Genomic DNA, 24,599 nt, shown 5'->3' with positions numbered 1-24,599 from the left:
ACCACCCATATCATACTCACTAGAAGTAGTTCAGAGGATGCTAAATTTTTATTTTAAAAAATTGTTTATTGTTTATACATATATCAGTTAAGTGTGTTTTCAGGTACCCACGATCTTACTTTGTTAGTATACCTGAGATTTTTTTGGAAATTTCAATGTTACTTTAGATTTTCTATTATTTTTAATTAGTGTTTTTAAGCATTATACCAAATGTATAAATGTGTTTGTGTACATATGTACATATAGTACATACACATATATACATATGTCTGTGCATATATCCATATGTATATATACATATTTACACACATATATACATATATATGATTCTCATTCCAGAAGGTTGACAGACATAATCTTTCTTAGTCAACAGATATTTATTGGGTGTTTATTATGCCCCAAGCACTAGCTATGCAACTGTGAATACTGGCCCCTGTCCTTCCGGAAATTTTAACCAAATAAGAATAAAGACTCTAAATGCCCATATTACCTACTCCAGCCACCCTGCCTTCTCTCCCCTAGCCTGCACTGATGGCCTCATGAGGAGTGCCCTCCAATCAGTTGACAAAAGAAGACAAGACTAGGGCCTGGTTCACAGAGGGTTCTGCACAATATGCAGGCACCGCCTGAAAGTGAACAGCTGCAGCACTACCGCCTTTTTTAAGGACATCCTCCCTGAAGAAAAGCAGTGAAGGAAAATCTTCCCAATGGGTAGAACTTTGAGCAGTGCACCTGGTTGTGCATTTTGTATAGTAGGAGAAATGGCAAGATGTGAGATTATATACTGGTTCATGAGCTGAAGCCAATGATTTGGCTGGATGGTCAGGGACTTAGAATAAGCATGATTGAAAAATTGGTGACAAAGAAACATGGGGAAGAGGTATGTGGATGGACCTTTCTGAGTCGTCAAAAACTGTGAAGATATTTGTATCCCATGTGAGTGCTCACCAATGGAGGACCTTAGCAGAGGAGGAGTTTAATAATCAAATGGATAGGATAACCTGTTCTGTGGATACCACTCAGCCTCTTTCCCAGCCACCTCTGTCATCATCCAATGGGCCCATGAACAAACTGTCCATGGTGCCAGAGATGGAGGTAATTCATGGGCTCAGCAACATGGACTTCCACTCATCAAGGCTGACCTAGCTATGGCCACTGCTGACTGCCCAATTTGCCAGCAGCAGAGACCAACACTGAGCCCTCCATATGGCATCATTCCTTGGGGTGGTCAGCCAACTACCTGGTGGCAGGTTGATTATATCGGACCTCTTCAACCATGGAAAGGGAAGAGGTTTGTCCTCACTGGAATAGAAACTTACTCTGGATATGGGTTTGCCTATCCTGCACATAATACTTCTGCAAGACTACCATCCATGGACTCACACAATGCCTTTATCCATCAACATGGTATTCTACACAGCATGGCCTCTGACCATGGCACTCACTTTACAGATAAAGAAGTGCATCAGTGGGCTCATGCTCAAGGAATTCACTGGTCTTACCATGTTGCTCATCATCCTGAAGCAGCTGAATTGATAGAACAGTGGAATGGCCTTTTGAAACTATAATTACAACACCAACTAGGTGACAACCCCCCAGGTGGCAATACCTTGCAGGACTGGGGCAAGGTTATCCAGAAGGCCATGTGTGCTCTGAATCATTGTCCCATAGCCAAAATTCATGGGTCCAGGAGTTAAGGGGTGATAGTGGCACCACTCACCATCACCCCTAGTGATCCACTAGCAAAATTTGTGCTTCCCATTTCTGAGAAGCTATGTTTTGCTAGCCTAGAAGTCTTAGCTCCAGAGGAAGGAATGCTGCCACCAGGAGACACAACAACAATTCCATTAAACTGGAAGTTAAGATTGCCCCCTGGACACTTCAGGCTTCTCCTACCTTTAAGTCAACAGGCTAAAAAGGGAGTTACAGTGTTGGCCAGGGTGATTGACCCGGACTGTCAAGATGAATTCAGTCTACTACTCCATAACGGAGGTAAGGAAGAGTATGCATGGAATACAGGAGACCCATTAGGGCATCTCTTAGTATTACCAGGCTCTGTGATTAAGGCCAATGGAAATTACAACAGCCCAATCTAGGCAGGAGTACAAACAGCATAGACTCTTCAGGAATGAAGGTTTGGGTCACTCCACCAGGAAAAAACAAAAAACAAAAAAACCCACGACCTACTGAGGTGCTTCCTGAAGGTAAAGGAAATACAGAATGGGTAATAGAAGAAGGTAGTTATTAATACTAACTACAACCATGTGACCAGCTGCAGCGTTGTCATGAGTGAGTCCTCCTCCTTTTGTTAAAAACATGTTTGAGCATGTATACACTTGTACTAAGAAAACATCTTCATTTAATTTCCTTTTTCCTTGATCATGTAACATAAGATTATTGACTTCATATCAGCATTTAAGTATTGTTAACTTAATGTAACAGTATTTGAGTTGGGGATTGGTGCTTTTCGAGCTGTAAGAAGGATAGCTGTATTATGTTAGGTGTAATTATGACCTTATTATTGTCCTTATTTGAAGATTATATATGAACTCAGGAGATGTATGTGTATGAGTTCAAGCTGACAATGGGTGGACTTGTGATGGTTAATACTGAGTGTCAACTTGATTGGATTGAAGTGTCAACTTGATTGGATGCAAAGTATTAATGCTGGGAGTGTCTGTGAGGGTGTTGCCAAAGGAGATTCACATTGTGTCAGTGTGGAAGGGTGGGGAAGGCAGACCCACCCTTAATCTGGATGGGCAGCATCTAATCAGCTGCCAGCAAATATAAAGCAGGCAGAAAAACATGAAAAGGTTAGAGTGACCTAGCCTCCCAGTCTACATCTTTCTCCTGTGCTGGCTGCTTCCTGCCCTCGAACATCAGACTCCAAGTTCTTCAGTTTTGGAACTCAGACTGGATCTCTTTGCTGCTCAGCCTGCAGATGGCCTATTGTGGGACCTGGCGATCATGTGGGTTAATGCTTCATAAATTCCCCTATATATGTGTGTGTGTGTGTGTGTGTGTGTGTGTGTGTGTGTATGCACATATATACGGGAGAGTTTTTATATATATATATGTGTATATATATACACACACACACACATATATATGTACACACTTTGGATTGAAGGATGCAAAGTATTAATCCTGGGTGTGTGTACATATATATAAGTGTGTGTGTATATATATATATATTCCATTATGTCCCTCTAAACAACCCTGACTAATACATATGTTAAGACTCTGTTCAGTTTTGTAAGAAACTGCCAACTGCCTTCCAAAGTGGCTGTGCCATTTTGCATTTCCATTGGCATTGAATGTGCACTCTTATTGCTACATATCCCTGTCAGCCTTTGGTTTCATCATATTCTGTATTTTGGCCATTCTAATATGTATGTCAGTAAACAGACTTATTTTACTGTTTTTAGTATTGTATGACAAGTTGTTTATTAAGTGTTTATTTCTGTTAAAGATACCTTTCAGACACTATATATATAATATAAAATATATGTGTGCATGTATATGTGTATATATATACAATATTTCATTTAAAAATTGAAAATATACAATCTTTCTAGTGCTTATCTCACTGTTTACTAGGTCTTTAGCTATTCTGATACAATCTTCTCTATATTTATTTCTTATTGCTCAAGACATTTCCTCCCTAATTCTAGCATACTTTATTCTCCACATAAATGCATTTCATTATCAACTGTAAGCTGGATAATATCAGGTGTTCAAGAAATAGTTGCAAAGTATTAGCAACATATCTACTCCATTCATTGTGAGATAATTTTACACTTCAAAAGATAGTAAGATCACTTGTATCTGATAAAAGTGGGATCCACTTAGTTTATTTTTATTTCACAAGCCTCCCTAAATAATAGTGCTCAGTATCAGGCAAAGCATTCCTCTTCTCTCTACTTATGAAGAACACTCTGACTTGCTCTCCTCTGTCACCTTCCCTCTGAGGCTTTTATTGACTTCCCAGTAAAACTACACCTCTCAAATTTGACAAAGCAATGCAATCCCATATTTTAATAGAGGATTATGGTTTTATGGCTTTCAAAATCTTCCTTGCTTCAGTGTGCTACTTACTTTCAGCTTAAATCTCTAATACTGCTGGCTTTGATAAGTGACATTTGTAGGCTTGAAGAAATGTTTACTTCAAAGAAATTGTTTGCTTTATCCAATGTTTAAGGATTTTTAATGTAAACACTTCCAGGTATTCTAAAGTATATTCTAATAGAAAGTCTTTATTTGAGTTTACCACTGTAATACAAGTCAGGGCTATAAAATTATATAATATAATTTTAGTAAACAAATCAACTTACATGTACAAATGAGTCTCGTATATCTAAAAGAGGTCACATAGAGAAGATACATACCTATCCAATCATAGTGTCGCTGCACAAAACCTTTTAAAAAACATATTGCTTTTGGGATCAGTCAGCGAGTCCTCAATGATACTTGCTGATATCTTTAATTAATCTTGAGCCGACTCTCTCTAGTTCTCCACAACAGCTTTTCTATATTCTTTCCACCTTCTTCTGCCTCTTTAATGCATTTTCACTGGTTCACTTTCAAAGAACCTTGATTCCTACTTTACCTGGGGGAAAAAGGAGCTCTTTACATACAATTTTCCTTGCCCTTACTCTGCTTCAACATATTCTCTAGTAATTCTTGACCTGTTGGGTTGTAGAACACATTGAAATTAGTAAAAACCTCTTTGAATAATGTGCCATATATAATGCCAACCCATAATATTAAGGGTAGAGGTGCTGCAATCCCCTTTTTGCCACCGTTTCTTTCTGTGCTATCTGAACGAATCAACTTAAATGCTGCTCAAATTTTTCTTTTTATTTTCTTTTTTATCTTCTTAGACCTACCTCATTTGTCATCTGCTTGAAATTATAAAGCCAACGTTCTCTGTGCCGTGGTATCAATTCTTTTCACTTGGAAGTCAGTATTTTCCAAAGTAAATTCATGGTTTTCCCAATCAAATATACTCCTGTTCCAGTCTTGCCTTCATCTCAGTGACTGAGTTTTTGATGCTGCCTGCCATGTTTTGACTCACTCATCTCCTCTCCAGCCGAAGTTACTGTAGTCCATTCCTTAATTCCAGCACAGCTCCTCACCAAGCCTACCTAAATTAAAGCCATTACCCAACTCCTTTTTCTCCATCTCAAACATCCAAATATAAACATCACCCAAATATTCTACCCCTTAAAATCATCCCCATCCTCCTGTGAGGATCTTGCCATTTCTCCTGTGGACTCTGCTTGGGGCTCCCAGCACGTGCATCACCTACAGGACAAACTTCAGACAGCACAACCTGGTGTATTCATTCATTTGTTACGTCATTCACTGGCTGACCCTTCCTAATTTTCCAGAATACTTTTTTAGTTTTCTTTTTTTAATTGATACAGCAAAGAAAACAATCAACAAAGTGAAGAGACAAGCTACAGATGGAATATAATATTTGCAAAGTATCCATCTTCCATCTTAAATGGTTTGGCTGTGTCCCCACACAAATCTCACCTTGAATTGTAGCTCCCGTAATTCTCACATATTGTGGGAGGGACTCAGTGGGAGATACTTAAATCATGGGGACAGTTTCTCCCACACTGTTCTCATGGTAGTAAACAAGTCTCATGAGATCCGATGTTTTTAAGGGAAACCACTTTCACCTGGCTCTCAATTCTCTCTTGTCTGCCACCATGTAAGACATGCCTTTCACATTCTGTCATGGTTGTTAGGCCTCCCTAGTCATGTGGAACTCATGACTTACTTTTTTTTAATCAATTACCCAGTCTCAGGTATGTCTTTATACCTTTTTCTTTATAAATTACCCAGTCTAGTTAGAGTTACTGCAATTAAGAAAAATAATAAATGCTGGGAGGTATGCTGAGAAAAGTGAACTCTTATATATACTGTTAATAAACATATAAACTAGTACAGCCATTAAGAATAACAATATGGATGTTTCTCAAAAATTTAAAAATGAAATGACCATATAATCCAGCAATCCTATTACTGAGTATATATCCAAAGGGAACTTGTGTTTTCAAAGATAGGTTTCAGGATTTATTCATTTTTATTTTGGATACTTTTCCTCTTTAAAGAATTTTAGGTCAATTCTCTTATCACATAATAGACTAAAAGTAAGCATGACAAGACACAGATTCCTATTCTGGAATATTTGCAGAAAACGCCAGTGTAAAAATATATGAATTTTTATGTCACAGACAATTTTTGTTGATGGTGTCATGTGTGGCCCCTTCAGTGCTCTCATAGGATGGAGGTTTTCATCTTGGGAAGATCCCTTTCTGGCCAGGCACACTGGGACTGACGTGGAGCTGTAGTGGAAAAGGATGTTCTTAATGGCAATTTGAGAACAGGATGGCAGGAGCTGTGGACATAAAACTGTTGGCTGAGGAAGATCGGAAAGAGGAGAAGTGGCTGTGTTAGGAAGATTAGATGCTCCCAGAGGTCCTGGAAGTATTCTCAGAGAGTCTATAAAGTAAACACACTCTTCCATGTTCCCTAGGAAGCACTCAGTAAAATACAGATTCCTCACTAGTATTTTCTTTTGCTTCCCTTATTTTTTTATCCTTCCTGGTGAAAACAGTACCTGATTATGACAGCTGCGATATTTCAGTTCTGTGTGCCTTGTAAAAGTTTCACTTAGCCCTCTTAAGAGACCAAAACACCCAACACATAAATTTTATAAGTGAAAAAATATGAGTGCCAAGCAGAAGGTAGAGAAAAACACAGTGTGATACTCACGTTTCTTCAAGGCCCTTAGTTAAATTCAATTATTGTCCTTATTTCCTCCCAGTTCATCCCCCATACCAGCCTGACAGTGATTCTTCCTAAATTTAACCCTGTCTTAAGCAACCAGCACACTCCAACTGCCTCTTCATAGAAAACTGGAACACCCTCTCTCCTAACTGCAAATTCATTTGAATCAAATATAATTGTCTCTTCCTGTTTATGCAGAAAAGTTACTTATTCCAGGCAAGTAAAATCCTTCACCTGTATTTTTCTACCACTCTCTTTCTCTTTCCTGGGGTGATGCACCATCAATTATATCCTTCTCCATCTAATTTGAATGATGCTTCCCCTCTTCCCCCTCCTCCTCCTCTCCTCTTCTTTTTCTTTCTCCTGTTTCTACTCCTTCTCTACCTTTTCTTCTCTTCTCTTCTCCCTCCTTTTCTTCCTCTCCTCCCCTTCTTTTCACCTCCTCCTCCTTTTTCTTCTTTCTCTTCCTGTTTCTCCCTCCCCTTTCCTCATCCCCTTCCTGCCCTCTGTCATTTTATTTTCAGCAAACAAACAAAAATAGTCTTCCTAATTCTAATAAAATATACTTAAAGGCAGTATTTCCCAACTATAATTCTGTTGCTTATGGGGAAAAGAGTGATGCAGTAAGCTGATACCAGCTGCTGAAAGAAAATAATACATAATGGAGACTATAGAAATAGATATGCATCTCAACTTTTCCCCCTATAAGACCAGGAAGCCCAGGGAAAGGAACTTTTTCTCTCTGAACACAGTCAAATCACCCTTTCCTCCTCTGAAATGTGGCAAACACATTTCTCATAAACTTGAATGACGAGTTCCACAGTGTCTATCTAAAGAAAGTACGCTGTTGGTGTTCCATGCATGCTGTTGACTTTCCTTCTCCTGTTCCTAACATCTGCCCCCGCTGGGTGCGGACCATTGTCTCCCTCCTCCCGTAGTTCCCACGCTGATAGTAGAAATGCTCTCACTTTGCTGGCTCTGCATACTGTGCTGACAATGTGAGCCATTTAGGCAGGCCGTGTCTGCACAGGTGCTGACTTGGCCTCAGCACTAAACCTTTAACTAAAACTAAGAGGGTGAGCCTGACAAGGAACTGGTGGAGTCCACAGCTTCCCAGCTTCCCAGCTTCCCAGGGCATGGAAAATGTAGGCAGCAGGTCCTGTACCCCCAGTAAGACAGAAGGGAGACTCTAAGAGAACAGCAGCAGAACCAAAACTACCTGGGCTGGAAAAGGAGCGGGGATGGGAGTGGGGAATCCCGCAGCTGGGGGCTTTGACAGGAACAGCAGATATCAGTGAACAATGACAAGGACCAGAGGAAATGAAGCTCATCTAATAGGGGCCACGTATGGAGAGGGTGATGCAGTGGCTCTGCACACCACTCCCTCAGACACGGGGTGACACGGAGGCACCTCACTCACCCCTGCCCCCAACACTCAGCTCACCACCTGGGGCAGTCAGGCAAGAAGAAGATGGCAGAGAATCCTGAATCACCCTATTATTTTTCCCTAGAAACTGAGTTTTTCACAAGAAGTAATTTAGGATGGCTTAGCAAAATTAGGTTTTCCACTTAACATACAGAAATTCAGATTCAAAAGTGAAGTAAATTTTCTTTAAAAAAGTTAAGTTATATATATGACAAATCTAAGTTTACGATTCACAAAGTCCCTCTCTATTACACACAAATAAGTGAGCCCCTTATCTAAGTCCCAAAGCCTGTGCCTCCTTTGGATTTTCCTCACTTCACTCATGGTCCTCCTGACCCCTCGGGTCTATGGAAGATATTCCATCTTTGAGGTAAAAAAGAAGTATAACAACCAGCATTCAGAGTCAGATTCCTGGGGTACAGGGTTTTGAATTCTTACTCACAGCAGAGGAATTCTTATGGAAAGCCCTGCTATTATTCCTCATTTTGGAAGGCTGGGGCTTTACAATGGAGGTTGGTATAAAATTGAGCTGTCATTTTTCCAGAGCAGCCCCAGGAACCACTTTGCACTCACCGTAAGGTCCGCTACCGGATGGTGCAGGGAGTTACCTACTTAAAGCCAGTTAGTGATATTCCCAAGCACATTGACAGGTTCTTCCCTGGTTAACCAAGACCACTCCTGGTCATAATTTCTCAGAGGATGTCCTGTTATACCAATCTACCTAGACAAAGGCCATAACTCTTTCAAAGAATTATATGTTCTATCTTTTAGATCTGAAATCCCATCTTTTTCTTAATTATAAGCTGGCCATTAAAATGGCTAAAAACATTTCACTGCTGTATTGGAAAGCATTAGCAGGATTTATTGGTATTCTACCACCACATTAATATGTCTTAATCTTCCTGCTCTGTCTTTTAAAACTAGAATTATTATTTTAATATAAAAAGTTCTCACTTATGGAGCCAGCAATGCTCAGCTCTTCTTCAGCCTCCTCTCATTTGATTTTACAAAAGACTGGTTGTTGCCGACAGGAGAGATCAACAGTGAAAGTGGAGGGCCAGGCCTCAGCGGCCAGCGACCAGCATGCCTCCAAACTGCCTCCATTCAGAGCTGTGGCTGGAAGGAGAGGATAGAGGATTTTCCACATCAATGCCTCTTTTTTCTGCCATGGCCTTCACCATGCTTACAGATGCAGCCACAGCTGACTTAGGATGGGGGAGAAGAATGGACAAAAAGAAGAAGAAGGATATGTATTAGCCTGTTTTCACACGGCCTATAAAAACATACCCGACACTGGGAAGAAAAGGAGGTTTTGACTTACAGTTCCACATGGCTGGGGAGGTCTCACAATCATGGTGGAGGGTGAAAGGCACTTCTTACATGATGGCAGCAAAAGAGAATGAGGAAGAAGCAAAAGCAGAAACCCCTGATAAACTCATCAGATCTCATGAGACTTATCACTATTACAGGAATAGCACAAGCCCCTTGATTCAATTACCTCCCATCGGGTCCCTACCACAACACATGGGAATTCTGGGAGATAAAATTTAAGTTGAGATTTGAGTGGAGGCACAGCCAAACCATATCAGGAAAGGAGGAAGACAGAGAGGAACGTGGGGAGTTAAGGTGAGCAGAAAAGGGGAATCTGATACAGGCTTTGTGAGCTTGACCGATGGGAAGCAATTTCATCCCCCAAACACTATGTGTGATTAATTGTTGACTCTGGGCTGTTGTGAGTGTGCAGGTGGGGGCAAAGTATGGTCTTGTCACAGAGGAAATGATAAGGACCAGGGAAAGGCAGTCAACAAAGGCCTTTCCATGGTAGACACAGGTGCAAGCTACTGGGAGAGGATGAGGGAAGAGGAGAATCCACTCCACTTGCTGAGAAAGGGAATGTTTTTTGGATAGCATCACACCTGAACAGCACCCTAAATAATACCAGTAATAATCACCAAGAACCTCATCTAATCCATGATTATTCAATATAATGTGTGCCATTTCCATAACAACACTATGAAATAGATACTTTAAAAATTATGATCAGGATTTTTTCAGTAGAAGATGGAAGGGAGAAAGCCATGTAGAGGGAAGGTAAGAAGCAGACTCACTGGCACAGAGCCCAGTGGGACTCCTCAGAGAGGGAGAATGCCAGGCAGCAAGGTTGGGCCCAGATTATGACACTGAAGCATTTGGACATTGGCCGAGGGAGAGGATTGCTAGAGGCCAGGTGTTCAAGACCAGCCTGGGCCACACAGTGAGACCCTGTCTCTACCAAAAGAAAAAAATGAAGGAGAGAAAAGAACAAGAAAGAGGGCCGGGCGCAGTGGCTCAAGCCTGTAATCCCAGCACTTTGGGAAGCCAAGGCAGGTGGATCACGAGGTCAAGAGATCGAGACCATCCTGGCCAACATGGTGAAATCCCGTCTCTACTAAAAATACAAAAAATTAGCTGGGCATGGTGGCGCGTGCCTGTAATCCCAGCTACTCAGGAGGCTGAGGCAGGAGAATTGCCTGAACCCAGAAGGCGGAGGTTGCGGTGAGCCGAGATCACGCCATTGCACTCCAGCCTGGGTAACAAGAGCGAAACTCTGTCTCAAAAAAAAAAAAAAAAAGAACAAGAAAGAATATTCCTGGCCACTCATGTGGAGGAACCTTCCCAGACTCTCTGTGACTTGCATCTCAGGTTCCATCATTGTGTTTGGGATAAAGGAAAAGATCACTTTTTCCCATTCTGCGCTTTCTGCACTACACAGCAAGCTTCCCAGGGCCAGGTCCATCCTTTTGGGAGGGCCCTATGATATATGGTTTTTCAACACTGCCTGGGGTTGGTGCATCCATCTATATCTATCAAAGGGGAAGGCTTATTATTCAGTCAATTCAGCAGCAAATCCAAGGTCATATTTTCCGATCAGCTCTATTGGTAATAAAGTAGATATTTTTACACCAAAACGTGTACTTCTGCCTTTATCACTCAAGAGATCATGACTTTGGAAGACAAAGCAGGGTATTATTTACTGGCCCCCAAAACCTAACTATATACATGCATGGCAAGAAAGAGAGATGATTTTGACATGCAGTTTAAGCATATACTTCTTATTGATGATGAAAGATATTAAAAGGTAAACTAAACTAAACTGAGAAATTCTTAATAGTTTATTTGAGCAAATAACGATTCCTGAATTAGGAGTTCCGTGCCAGAAGTGGTTTGGAGCCCTCATGCAAGGAGCCTAAGGGTCATGCTTTTATAGAATGAAGAAAGAAGCCACACAAAGAAGATGTGTGATTGGTTTCAAAGTTGCCTTACTTGTTCTATTCCACCAGAAAGTCTCTAGTTATATAATTGTAAGTTTGTTGGCTGCTTTTGGTTGGTTGAGCTTATGTTCTGTTTTTCAAAATAGGCAATTACAAGAAATAGCTCATTTCACTTATGTTTGCATATCAAGCAAAGTTGGTGTCACAAGGAGGCCTAACTGGCTTTGTCTGCTTGAGGTTTCTGCAGGCCTGGTCCCCATTTTAATTTACGTTAACAGATGGAAGATTCAAGTCTGTGTTTTTCATTTAGCCTCACAAAATGTGAGATTTTATTTTTTTAACCTGTTGAGGGTATGATTACAGTGTTCAAAAATACAATATGCTTTCTTGACAACCTGCCTCACAAATGTAGCACAAATAATTTAGTTTGTGTTCAAGTTTAATAATAGTGATCTGTTCAAATGATTTGGGGAAAAAATGCCCTGCCTTAGACATAAAGACAAGGTACTGTATTGTTCTCTTGTGGCAATTTAAGATATTCTGAAGGCAATTTTAATATTATCCTTAACAATATGTCATTGAAAAAATGTTGGTCTTAATATGTAATGATCGATTCTCACCCAGTGAAATCTTTGTTAAACATACAGGCAGTGACAACCTTTGACTTTTTATTATTAACCTAAATAAAAACAGATAAAAGACACTCATACCTCGGACTTACCAAATCCTCCTGTGCTTGAAATAGTTTCATAAGTCATTTAGGGAGAGGAGACAGGTGATCCCTTTTACAAATGCAGATGTACCTAGAGGGAACAGAACAGGCCTCTTACATTATCATCTAAGTTTTCCTTGAGAAAACCCCCAAACTGTTTTTGAAAAAGAAAGAAAGGAATTAAGAAGAAATCCTGAAGAAAAAGAGAAGAGAGGCAGACGAGAAGGAAAGAGCGAGGAAGGTAGAGAGGGAGAAAGGGAAAGAGAGAAAGAAGGAAAGGTGTATGCACATATTTAATGTGTACAGTTTGATGAGGTTGAACATATGCACACACCTGAAACCGCCTTTGCAAAGTTATAACTGAGGAAATTATGACAGTGAAAGAAATCAGACCTAACCAGCTCTATCTTGCTTCTAACCTTTAAGCTGTCTTTGTTCATTCCTGGGCATAGGCCAACTAACTTGGGGAGGGAATTCGTTCATGGTTTGACTCTGAAACAAAACTGATAACAGCTGTTTCCCAAAAAGACCCCCTTGTTGCCTGGGGACTAATAAATTCACTATAAGATTAAAAATTACAGTTTAGGGGTTATGTAGCCTCTGGCTCCAAGCGTCTGAACCTCCCCAAATTGCTCCTGGGGAAAACATCACTACTGTAAAACCTAAGATCAAGCCGGGCATGGTGGCTAACACCTGTAACCCCAGCACTTTGGGAGGCTGAGGTGGGTGGATCACCTGAGATCAGGAGTTTGAGACCAGTCTGGCCAACATGGTGAAACCCCGTTTCTACTAATAATACAAAAAATCAGCCGGGTGTGGTGGCACATGCCTGTAATCCCAGCTACTCAGGAGGCTGAGGCAGGAGAATTGCTTGAATCTAGGAGGTGGAGGTTGTAGTGAGCTGAGATGATACCACTGCACTCCAGCCTGGGTGACAAGAGCACAACTCTGTCTCCAAAAACAGAAAACAAAACCACTAAGATCAATGTTTGAGATATTTTGCAGACCCTGCACTTGGTGGATCAGCAGACACCACGACCTGTAATCTGGCTCAAGCAGTTCTGCCATCCCACCCGGGAACAGAAGACAGCTAGAACGACTGACTTCCACCCACTTTGATTCCATCTCCAACCTGACCAATCAACCCTCTCCACTTCCCAAGCCTCTACCGGCCATCCCTGAATGCCTGGGGAGACTGATTTGAGTAATAATAAAACTCTGGTCTCTTGCACAGCTGGCTTTGCATGAATTACACTTTCTCCATTGCAATTCCCCTGTGGTGATAAATTGGTTCTGTCTAGGCAGCGGGCAAGGTGAACCGTTTGGGCGGTTACACACCCATGAAGCCATCAGAACAATCCTGGCGATAAACATATCCATCAACTCCAAAATCTTCATTGGTTCTTATAAAGCAAGTTTGCCAGGGGGAAGAGAGAGAAACCAGTGCAGGCTTTGAGAGCCCAAATACGAATCAAAAAGCTGGGTAGGGGTTCCCAGCAAGAAACTCTAGTAGGAATATAGAGGCAAATATTATATGGATCAAGGTAACCCACTAAGGGAGGCTGTATTCCAGGCTATTGCAATGAGAGAAAAGTCAGGACTCCGCCCCCGAAACAAGAGCTGGAGGTGGAGAGAGTATCTGAGGCCATCTATGTTTGCTAATTGGCCTTAGGCAAAGGAAAGTACATTTTCTCTTATCTTCTTGCAGGAGGTGGTTTCACAACTTAGAGCAGGAAGTTGGTCTTCTACTCTCTCCCAAAGAATGGGAGGTGGGGATGCTAGCTTCTCTGATTATATGTCAAAGGGATCCCTCCCAGGTGCTTGAAAAGAGAGTCCGGAGTTACAAAACTGCCTAGGAGCATTTTAAAAGATTTACGTCTCAAACAGGTGATGACAATGGCCAGTTTTCTGAAGTAAAAGCTCCAAGGAAAGGGAGTCAAAGGGCGTCTGTGGTTAGGGTAACTGCATTCTGTAAGGGCTGGTGAAAGGGAGTTCAGGCCTAGACGCAAGAAGCCCATCTGAAGTTTAGTCAAACAGAGGGTAACACGGAGGCCACCTTGGTCCTTGGAAATAATTCAAAGAGATAAAAGTACTCTGAAAGGTTAGGCAAAAAAGGAAGGCTGTCTGGGGATCCTTGGACTTGGTGACACTAAGCTGAGTTCTGCAAGCTTCCCCTTTACCTTCCTTATATCCCAGACTGGGAACCAGAGTCTTGGAAGTTGGAACTGACAACAGGTACAGACCAAAAGAGAATAGGAAAAACAAACAAAAACAAACAGTGGCCCACGCCTGCAATCCCAGCACTTTGGGAGGCCAAGGCAGGTGGATCGTTTGAGGTCAGGAGTTCGAGACCAGCCTGGCCAGCGTGATGAAACTGCCGTCTCTACTAAAAATACAAAAATTAGCCCGGCAGTAGTGGCACATGCCTGCAATCCCAGCTACTCGGGAGCCTGAGGCAGGAGAATAGCTTGCATCCAGGAGGCAGAGGTTACGGTGAGCTGAGATGGTGCCACTGAACTCCAGTCTGGGTGACAGAGTGAGACCGTCTCAAATTAAAAAAAAAAAAAAAAAAAAAAAAAACCTGGCTTTTCTCTGGACAAAGTGGCAGGAAAGGGATGGACCAGCAGAAGCCTGGCAGGGAGATCCATGCCTCAGCACACCTGCAGACGGGCAGGTCTCCCCAGCCACAGCAGCCTAAGCAGGTGCCCTCCCCATCCTGAGTGGTGATGACCCAATCTGCCAGCAGCACCAACTTCAGCAGAGCCTGGGCAGCTACCTATCCATCCTCACCTGTCCCACCCTCCAGTCGTGTAGGTGGCCCTTGGGCAGTGCCAGCCAGCCTGATATCCCTGGGCCCTCTGCCTTGCAGCAGAAAATAGCCCGGGGCCAGCATCTCCCTGAACTTCCCCTCAAATCAGAAAGCAAATCAGGGTCAAGATTTGTTTTACTCCCACCCAAAGGCACCTGCAGAGATAGAAATCAGAGACCCAGAGCCATCAGGAGAGTGACAGTATACCAGAATGTTATTGCAAGTACTCTGAAAACTAAATTGTTACTGGATATAAAGCTTAGAAAAGTAAGCCAAGACCTATAAGCTAAACTTAAAGAAAGTTTAGAAAAAAAAAATGTTGGGCAAAATAAGTTTAAGTTACCTACTAGAATAGATTTAAATGGGATCAAAGTCTCCTAACATCCAAAATTCCTAGAATATGATGAAAAAGCGGATGTCACACCACGAACCAGGAAAAGCACAGCCTGAGCAGTCTACTCCATCAACTGTTGACAATGAACGCCAAAAGGAGTCGCCTATTAGAATTGTCCGAAAAGAGATTTAGAGCAGCCTTCATTCAAATGCTCCAATGAACAGTTCGAATTCTCCTAAAACAAATGAAGAAATGGAGCATCTCAGCAAAGAAATTGAAGTGACTAAAGAATTCCAAAGGCCTGGACTAACAGTCTCTGTGTGCAAAGGCTAAGTTTTCATCAATCCTGCTCTGTGACAGCAAGGCTAAGGCCATTGGTCCTCAGTAACACATCCTCATGGTTACATGTCATGTCATTAATAATTTTATAATAAGCTACAGCATGTCAGATGTGGCTGCCTCAAGGGAAAGCTGTCTCATTAGCTAAATGGACTTTCTTGCCAGGTTGCAGATTTTAAAAGCAACCTTCCCCTTCCCAAATAAGAGGTTGGGTCCTAACCGTGCAAATGACCTATTTGTGAAGGTGCCTGAGGCCTGGGGGTTAAAAAGATTGGCCCTCCAGCCACGTGTTGTTGCCTTTTTACAATGGATGTTTCTTGAATTTTCCCACGTTTTCGTCCACTACTACATGGACTTGGCAGGTTTGAGTCTCAATCTACTCCCTAATGAGACGGTGTTCTCACCTGGGTCCAGAATTAGACAATAATTGCACTCAAAAGGGATAAAGCCTTCAAAGAGAGGGGACTTCCCAAAGTCCAAACATCTAAGGGGCAGAGAAATACCAGAAGACAGTCGATGCCAAAGGCTCTGATCAGATTTCAAATTGACCACACCCTCTTTTAAGTCCACCGGAAATCCTAAGTTAGAAGTCGTTGTGAACTTATAAGTACCTACATTTGGATGTGTAAGGTTTGTGGCACACTTTTTTGAATTCTTTAAATCACGTTTCAAAACATAAGTGAGAATATGCTGCCCTTATACTAATTTCTTCAAGGGGATATTTTAACTATTTGTACTTAAGGTGTCAAAGTCCTGATCTGGGAATAATTTTAACTAAGGTACAATATGTGTAACTCTGTTTTCTCGGTGATAGTCCAAATATAACTGTGAGGTTATATTTAACAATGATTAATCAAGTTAAGAATGATTAAATTGTTCATTGTCAATAATGATAGTGAATTCATGCATTTAATTTCAAAGTAATTATTTTTTCTGAGGTTCTAGAATTATTCTCATCACCAGCTTCCTTTTTATTAAAGGTATCACTTCAGCTAGAGTGAGGAGGAGCAGTAACCACAAACAGTCTGTTTTCTATTAGCTGCCACCTGCATTGGCATTTTATTCAGAAAATATCTTTTGTGTTGTTTTGTTTTCAACATTTCTCAGTCCTAACAAAGACAAAGTTGTTTTTTGTTTTTTTTTTTTTTTGAGGGGTGAGGAATCCTTCATGTTTTTGCTTCATCTCACTTGGGTTTAGCCATGATAAAAGTCAGAAGACGGAAGCTTCCTCATAATTCCAACATGCCCAGTAGTAAAAATGTTGTGTTGGTTTTTATTAACCAATTTTCCTATGTATAAATCTACTCAAAAAATCTATTTATGAAAATATTTTAGATTTTTTTCTTATTTTCTTATATTTCATCACAATGAAAACAACAAAAATATATGTGTATGGGTATGTCCCTTTGAATAAACTATGATTTTGTTGTGGCTAAGAAACGTTCCTATTTCCAATTACCCACCCCACAATCACGCAGTAGCCTGACTTTTTCATTCCTTTGCCTACTCTGGGTCCGTACCCACAAAGGTGAGTGTAGTTAATTAAAGACATACACCCTGTTAGTATGTCCCATTTTAAAGTTGTAGATGCACCTTCCAAGTGATTCGCCAAAAATCCCTTGTTGTCCTAGGACAATTACATGGTCAACTAATTCGTCTTACTGAGATGAAAATTTCACAGCCTGTCCCTTTCTCCTTCAATTTAGCTAAAGTCTTCACTGATAATTTCGACTGAGACATAAAGTGAGATTTCTTTATCTATCTTTCAGCCTTAAATTCAACCTGTGTTTGTGCTTTCTTAGATACTCCATTCTTTCTCCTTGCTCTAGGCAGTCTGAACACATAAGTTCCAGTAAGATAGAAGAAAGCAATTCTAGCAGCAAGCTGTTGACACTGGTCTAACTCTCAACCGAGGGAACCAGGAGGGTGAGCTCTGCCTTTATCCAGGACAAGCTCCTTAGTGATTCGTAGTGATTTGTTTTCTTTTTCTTTTTCTTTTTTTCTTTTTTTTTAGTAGAGCAGGCTAAATGAGCAGGAGAGACAAACTTCACCAAAATCTTTATTATAAGGGTAGGTTCAAGTCAACTCTTTAAAAACTAATGCATACCCTTCCACTAATGACACTGTTTTTTGCCATAAGCCCCTCTTAAACTTCTCACCAACCCTCTCAAAGTGGAACCAAGTAGACCACAGCTGCCCTGCATCTGACTACTCATTTTTATTTGCATGTCATTTTAATTCATGAAATACAATAGACACAAATTGGGAGATAATTCTGTTAGAGCAACAGTGCACTTTTGGCCAAACTTTTGAAAATTAACTTTAATAAGACATAATTTACATAGACTAAAATGGACACAAATGAAGAGTGCAGACCAATGGGTTTGATTAACACTTCTTCCTACCAGCATCACAAAAATCAGCCTGTGGAACATGCGTATCACCACAAAAAATTCCCGCTGCCCCTTTAAGGGCAATCTAACTGGACCCCTGCCTCTAGGCAACCAGTGATCTAACTTCTAATTTCTGTCACTGGAGGTTAGACTTCACTTTCCTAGAATTTCATGTAAATGGCATCACACACTATAAACTCTTCTGAATCTGGCTCCCTCAGAGGAATATTTTTGAGATTGCTCCATAACATTGCATGAATTAATATTTTAGACTATTTTATAACCAAGTAATATTCCTGGCCAGACAGACATTAATTTGTTTGACATTCACTGTTAAAGAACTTTTGAAGTTTCCAGGGTTGAGCTGTTACCTGTAGAGCTGCTCTAAACATTTCTGCAGAAGTAAGTGTGAGCGAAATATGTTTTCATTTATCTCGGGTAAATACGTAGGAAACAAATTGCAGAATTGTATGTAAGTTTAGGCTTATGAGAAAGTGTCCAACTGCTTCCCTTAGCAGGCATTTTACCATTTCACATTCCCCCCATTGCATGAGAGATCCAGCTGCTCCATATCCTTGCCAATGATTAGTATTCTCAATTATTTCTAACTTTAGCAATTTCAATGTCATTGCTGTTTTTACTTGCGTTTCCTGAAAACTAAGATGTTCAGTGTATTTTCACTTGATTATTGGCTATTACTGGAGATATATATATATATATAGTATGCATGTGCTTAAATTTTTTGACTATTTTGACTTTTGTCTTCCTATTGAATCTCAAGAGTTCTTTACATATTATGTATTTATAACACAAAGAGAGATATAGATATGATATTATACATGGTTTAAGGTAAAGATAAAAATTTCTTTATTTCCCTATCCATCTATATTTGGTACAGAACAATTTATTGAATGAGTTTTCTTTCTCCATCTAATTGCCTTGGAATCTTTGTTAAAATCAATTGACCTTCTATGTGTGCCTGTTCTTGACTCTACTTTGTTCCATTGATCTACATGTCTACTCTACAACAGTAGCATACTGTTTTAGTTACTGTAGCTGCGAAGTATGTCTTAATAGCATATAATCTAAGTCTAACTTTTGTTTTTCTCTTTCAAAGTAGTTTCAGATAACCTAGATCCTTTATATTTCCCAGTAAATTGACATGCCAGTTGTCAATTTTTAAACAAACAAATAAATGCAACCCTGTTGATAATTTGATTAGGATTGTGTAGCTCTGTACACCATTTGGGGAAAAAATGAACATCTTAACAGTATTGAGTCTTCTAACTCATCAACATGGATTACGATTTCATTTACTTTAGGTCATTATTTTTTAGAAGTATTTTTGTTGTGTTCCATGTACAGGTCTTGCACATATTGTATTGCAAGATTTGTCCTATGTATTTGATATTCTGGGGACCTCTATTAAGTACTGAATATTCTGGGATACCATTGTAAATGATCATTTAAATATTTTTACTTTCAAATTGTTATTTGCTTAAATGTAGAAATGCAATTAATTTTTAATAACTATCTTGTATGCTGTGACTTTGCTAAATGACATATATCAGTGCTACCAGCACTAAGAAGACTAAAGACTTTTTACATGCACAATCATGTTCTCTACAAATATAGACAGTTTTACATCGTCATTTCCTATCTATATGACTTTTTTCTTACTTGTCTGACTGTACTGTCTAGGATCTTCAGTACAATGTTGAATAGAAGTAGTAAAAGCAAACATCCTTTTTCGTGAACTAGGAAAAAAATTCAGTCTCTCATCATTATGTTTGATATTAGATATTTAAATGTATATTTTTAAATTTTTAATTTTAGCTTTTTTTTAATGGATGCCTTTTACCAGGTTGAAAAATGTCTCTTATTCCTAGTTTGGTGAGAGAATTTTATCATGAATGGGTGTTGATTTTTTAAATGTTTTTTTTTCTTTTTTCACTTATTAACATGGTAGATTAATTTTAATATGGAAAACAAACATCACATATCCTTGGATAAAGCATGTCTCTATATATGTGTTTACACATACACATATGGTTGGATCCAGTTTGTATAAACTTTGACTATTTTTTCTCTATATTAATGAGGGATTTTGTCTGTAGTTTTCTGTTTTGATAATGGTCTTCATGAGTCTAAAATCAGAGAAATGTTGGTCTCATGATATGAATTTGAAAGGGTTCCCTTTTCCTTTATACTATGAAATATTTTGTGTAAGATTGTTATTTTTTCCTTAAATGTTTGATAAAATGTTGGCCTGGAATTTTATTTGTGGTAAAAATTTAATTAGGAATTTAATTTATTTAGTAAATATAGAACTATTATGATTTTCTTTTTTTATCTTGAGTCAGTTTTGGAAATGTGTGCTTTTAAAAGATTTTGTCTGCTTCATCTAAGCTGTCAAATATATTGTTCTGAAGTTATTCATAATATTATCCGATAAATAACTCAAATAATAGTATTGTTCTCTCTTTGATTATTGATATTGGAAATGTGTATCTCCTTTGCTTTTATATTTAGAGATTAGTCAATTTTATTCATAATATTCAAATAAATTAGCATTTAATTTCATTGATATTTGTCTATTATCCATTTGTATTTATTCACTTCTACCATTGTCTTTATCACTTCCTTCTCTCTACTTAATTGATTTCAATTTGCTTTTTTGCTTTTATTCTTTAAAATGTTTTATAGGAATTAGGTGTCCCCATGTTGCTGAGGCTAGTCTCAAGGGATCCTCCCTGAACTCCTGGGCTCAGGTGATGCTCCTGCCTCTCATCCCAAAGTACTGTGATTACAGGCATCAGCCACCATGCCCAGACCGCTTTACTCTACTTTTTCTAAAGTCTTCTTAAGTTGGAAGTTTAAGTTACGAGTGTTGGTTCTTTCTTCCTTTCGAATACAACTGTCTGTGCCTATGCATTTCCTGCTAAGCCCTGCTTTAACTGCATCCCACAAATGTGGATTTTCCACAAACTTGATTCTTTTGAAAAATATATGATGTAGTTCAACACATGTTCTAATTTCTCTTCCAAATGAGTTTATTTGAGTCATGGGTTATTTTTATATGCATTGTAAAAAATTTCTAAATATTCAGAATATTTTTCAGGTATCTTTCTGTTGCTTCCTTTAAGTGAAATTCCCTGTGCTCAGAGAACAAGCTGTGTACGGTTTCAATAACTTTTTGTTTATTTACATTAGTTTCATTGCCCAGCACATGGTCTGCCTTGTTGAATTATCTATGTATATATATATTTTTTTAAGTATATTCTGGCAGTATTGGGAGGAGTGTTCTGTAAATGCCAGTTAGCTTAAGTAAGCAATCAGCCAGGTTGATTGGAGTCTGCTATATTCTTACTTATTTTGTCTCAAACTCTAGTTTTACTTGCTTTCGGTGGTATTATTAATTGCCTGGTAAGCAAAGATTGGCTTTCTTACTTGTATACCACAACTTATCTTTCTTCCATACCCAGTATTTTCTCTTGCAAACATCTCTTTGTTTTCTGCATCAATTTCTCCTCTTCTATATTAGCCCTACAAGGTTACAATCAGAATTTCATACCTCTTCCTTCTAAATATTCTCTCCTTTCATTCCATGTCACCTTAAACCTACCATTCCATTTATCCGTGCCTAATATCAGAGAAAGAGTATACCTAGAAATAGTGGCCTATCCTGTTTTCTCTTTATCAGCTTTTTATCTCAAATCATTGTAACCAGATTCTGAGATCACATCCATTGGAAACTCCCCTTTCAAAGTTGTCAGTAACTTCCATCTTGCCTAATTCAGTTGTCAGGCTGCGATCATCATCTTCCAAAACCTTCCCTTGTTTGGCATACTCTACCACTCCCTCTTTAAGTCCTCCTTGAAACACCTTGAACCTTTGGCTTCTATGACACTGTATTCTTCTGCATTTACTCTCTGACTATGCCTGTCCCTTTTGTGTTTATTTTATTCTCCAAACTCCAAGTGTTGGCACGCTTGGGAGTCTCAATTTTGGTCTCCTTCTCTTCTCGACTTCTATTCACCTTCCAAGTGATCTCATCTCATCACAGAACATTGCATATCTGCTAGGTGCTGAAACACCCTGTTTATCTTACAAATCCTGACATCTTTTTAAATCTTCATGTCCTACTCAGAAACTCTACTAGAATGTCTAACAGTAACTTCAAACCAAACAGGGAGAAGACACCCTTCACCCCTCTCTTTCCTTTCAAATGGCATCTTGAACACAGGCCATTATTCACTCTGTTACTCAGGCAAAAGTCCCTATGAGGCATGCCTGTTCTCTCTCTTCCTTACACCATTTATCTAAACAAGTTGTCATCCCCATTTTCACTTCCACTGCAGCATCTGAGCATTCTGGTTGCTCCACATCCGAATACCTGGCATTTTCCATTGTTTCCTCCTATGCTGGTGAATATCCAGTGGCATCAAATTGTGTTTTTAATTTGCAGTAACCTGATGGCTAATAAAGTTGAAAGGCCCTTTCCATGTTATTGTTCAGTCAAACATATCATCTTCTGTAAAAAAGCCCATGTCTTCTGCCTGTTTTATGTTGGGATATCTTTTCTTACTGCTTTTTGGTTTTTATATGTTTATATTCTGGATATGAGTCATTATATATACACACACACATATATACACACATTGGTGTGTATATATATATTTGTATACACACGTGTGTGTGTTTATATATGTATATACACATATACGTGTATTTGCAATACACATACTGCAAATATCACCACCCTCTCTACAGGCTGACTTTTTCCTTCTCTTGATAGTGTCTTTTGATGGACAGAAGGTCTTAATTTTCATGCAGTCCAGTTGGTCAAACATTTTCTCTCTAGAGAATGCTGTTGGTGTTCTATTTAAGGGACTTTGAGTACTCCAAGCCCATAAAGATGTGTTCCAACAACCTACTTTTTAACCCACCAGCCTGTGGATCTTTCTTGAAAAATAAGTAAGACAATAGAGAATACTATTCCAATACTCAAAACCTTCTAATGGCTTCCCCTAATGTTTAAATAGATCTGAATTTTAGCCCCGGACTGGGTTTCCTTCATTCTTCCTTCCCTGACTTCTCTCAGTCACATCCATCTCACTCTTCCTTAAACATGCCAGGTTGGTTCCCACCTGCTGTTTTTATCTGATTGAAATGTTTCCCTCACCTCTAATTGGCTTATTCCCTCACTCCTTTCAAGTTTCTTCTCAAATATCACCTCCTTAGAGTAGTTTTTCCTCATCATGCATAAAGCAAGCAAACAACAGGTAGCCCAGACGTAAGCTATCTTATGTATTATTTTAGCCTGCTTCGGTTTCTTTTTATTCACAAGACTTATCTCTACCAGACGCATATTTATTCACCCACTTCATTTCACTACAATGTAAATTGCATTTACAAAGAGCCTTTGTATCTTTTGTTTATTGCCTTATCTCAGATGCCTGGAACAAATATTTACTCATAAGACAGCTCAATAATATTTACCGAATGTTGAATAATGTTGCCACATGCCTATGCAAAGCAGGTACCTAATGAATGTATATTAACATGTTTGATTTTCCCATACCCGCAGTCATTTCAAAGTCATCTAACTTAAAGTCACACTGGCTCAAGAGAAACTGGGAGCTCCTGTCTCAGGCTTAGACTCAATAGTTATTATGACATAAAATGGCTTTTTTCAACAGGCAGCAGAGTACTGAGTGCTAAACTTCACAGGACTGACTTTCATCTTGCTTTCATTGTGTGAGAAAGGTCATTGAAGAATTTGTATTTCACCGATGACACAATGAAAGATAAGAAACTTTCTCTGGGATGGAAAATATTTTCAAGCCCTAGATCTGGTGACTTTCCATCTAGTCACACACAAAAAGCAACCTGAGGAATAGAATATGTTTAGTGTTAGTCGCCAAATGAAGCAGAGATGAAAGCTAAAAGAAGACAACTAAGGATTCAACATACTCTTAGAAGTAAAATTCTTTAACAGTTTTCATTTTAAGTTTGTTACCTTAAAAACATAAATTGCTGACAGGGCACAGTGTTGCAAATCAACTCACATCAATATTTATTGAGTAAATGCTTCACAGAAGACTCTTCTTATTGAGCTTATCGGGTATTAAAATGTATCACATCATAAAAAGGAAATCAATTGCCTGAGTCTAAAATGTAGCTGTTAAATTTTCCTACCAGCCATTTGAAAAGCTAAGCTCTGCTTGTAGGGAGATAATGCCAGGATTTTGAATGTTATCTAACGAGCTCAAGATGAGTTTGTGAAGAAATTTTTAATTTAAAAAAAAAGAATTTAATTGATTGTTATTTATAGAACAAAAAGATATTTACTGCTTTTATTTGCTAGTGTATTTCATTCTGATGTAGGGAGGTAGTCCATTAAGAAAATCCCAATGACTTGAGATGGTTGATCAAAGAGATATTTAGTGCCAAATTAAGAAGTGCTTTGAGTGACAAGTAATCAAAAATGACATGAGAAATTAAGCCAAAATTAACTCAGTAAAAACA

At 39.2% G+C, this 24,599-nt stretch overlaps 1 pseudogene; it reads left to right on the top strand.

The window, feature by feature from the left end:
* The first annotated feature begins 888 nt into the window (after positions 1 to 888).
* LOC110568624 (cleavage and polyadenylation specificity factor subunit 5-like) overlaps positions 889 to 24,599 on the top strand; it is a 47,769-nt pseudogene continuing 24,058 nt past the window's right edge.

This window comes from Aotus nancymaae, unplaced genomic scaffold (genome assembly GCF_030222135.1).
Source record: "Aotus nancymaae isolate 86718 unplaced genomic scaffold, 86718_ANA_hifiasm-v0.15.2.pri h1tg000020l, whole genome shotgun sequence".
In the NCBI taxonomy this organism is placed as follows: Eukaryota; Metazoa; Chordata; class Mammalia; order Primates; family Aotidae; genus Aotus; species Aotus nancymaae.
Note: the sequence above shows the minus strand (reverse complement) of the source record. Positions and strands in the feature narration are given on the sequence as shown.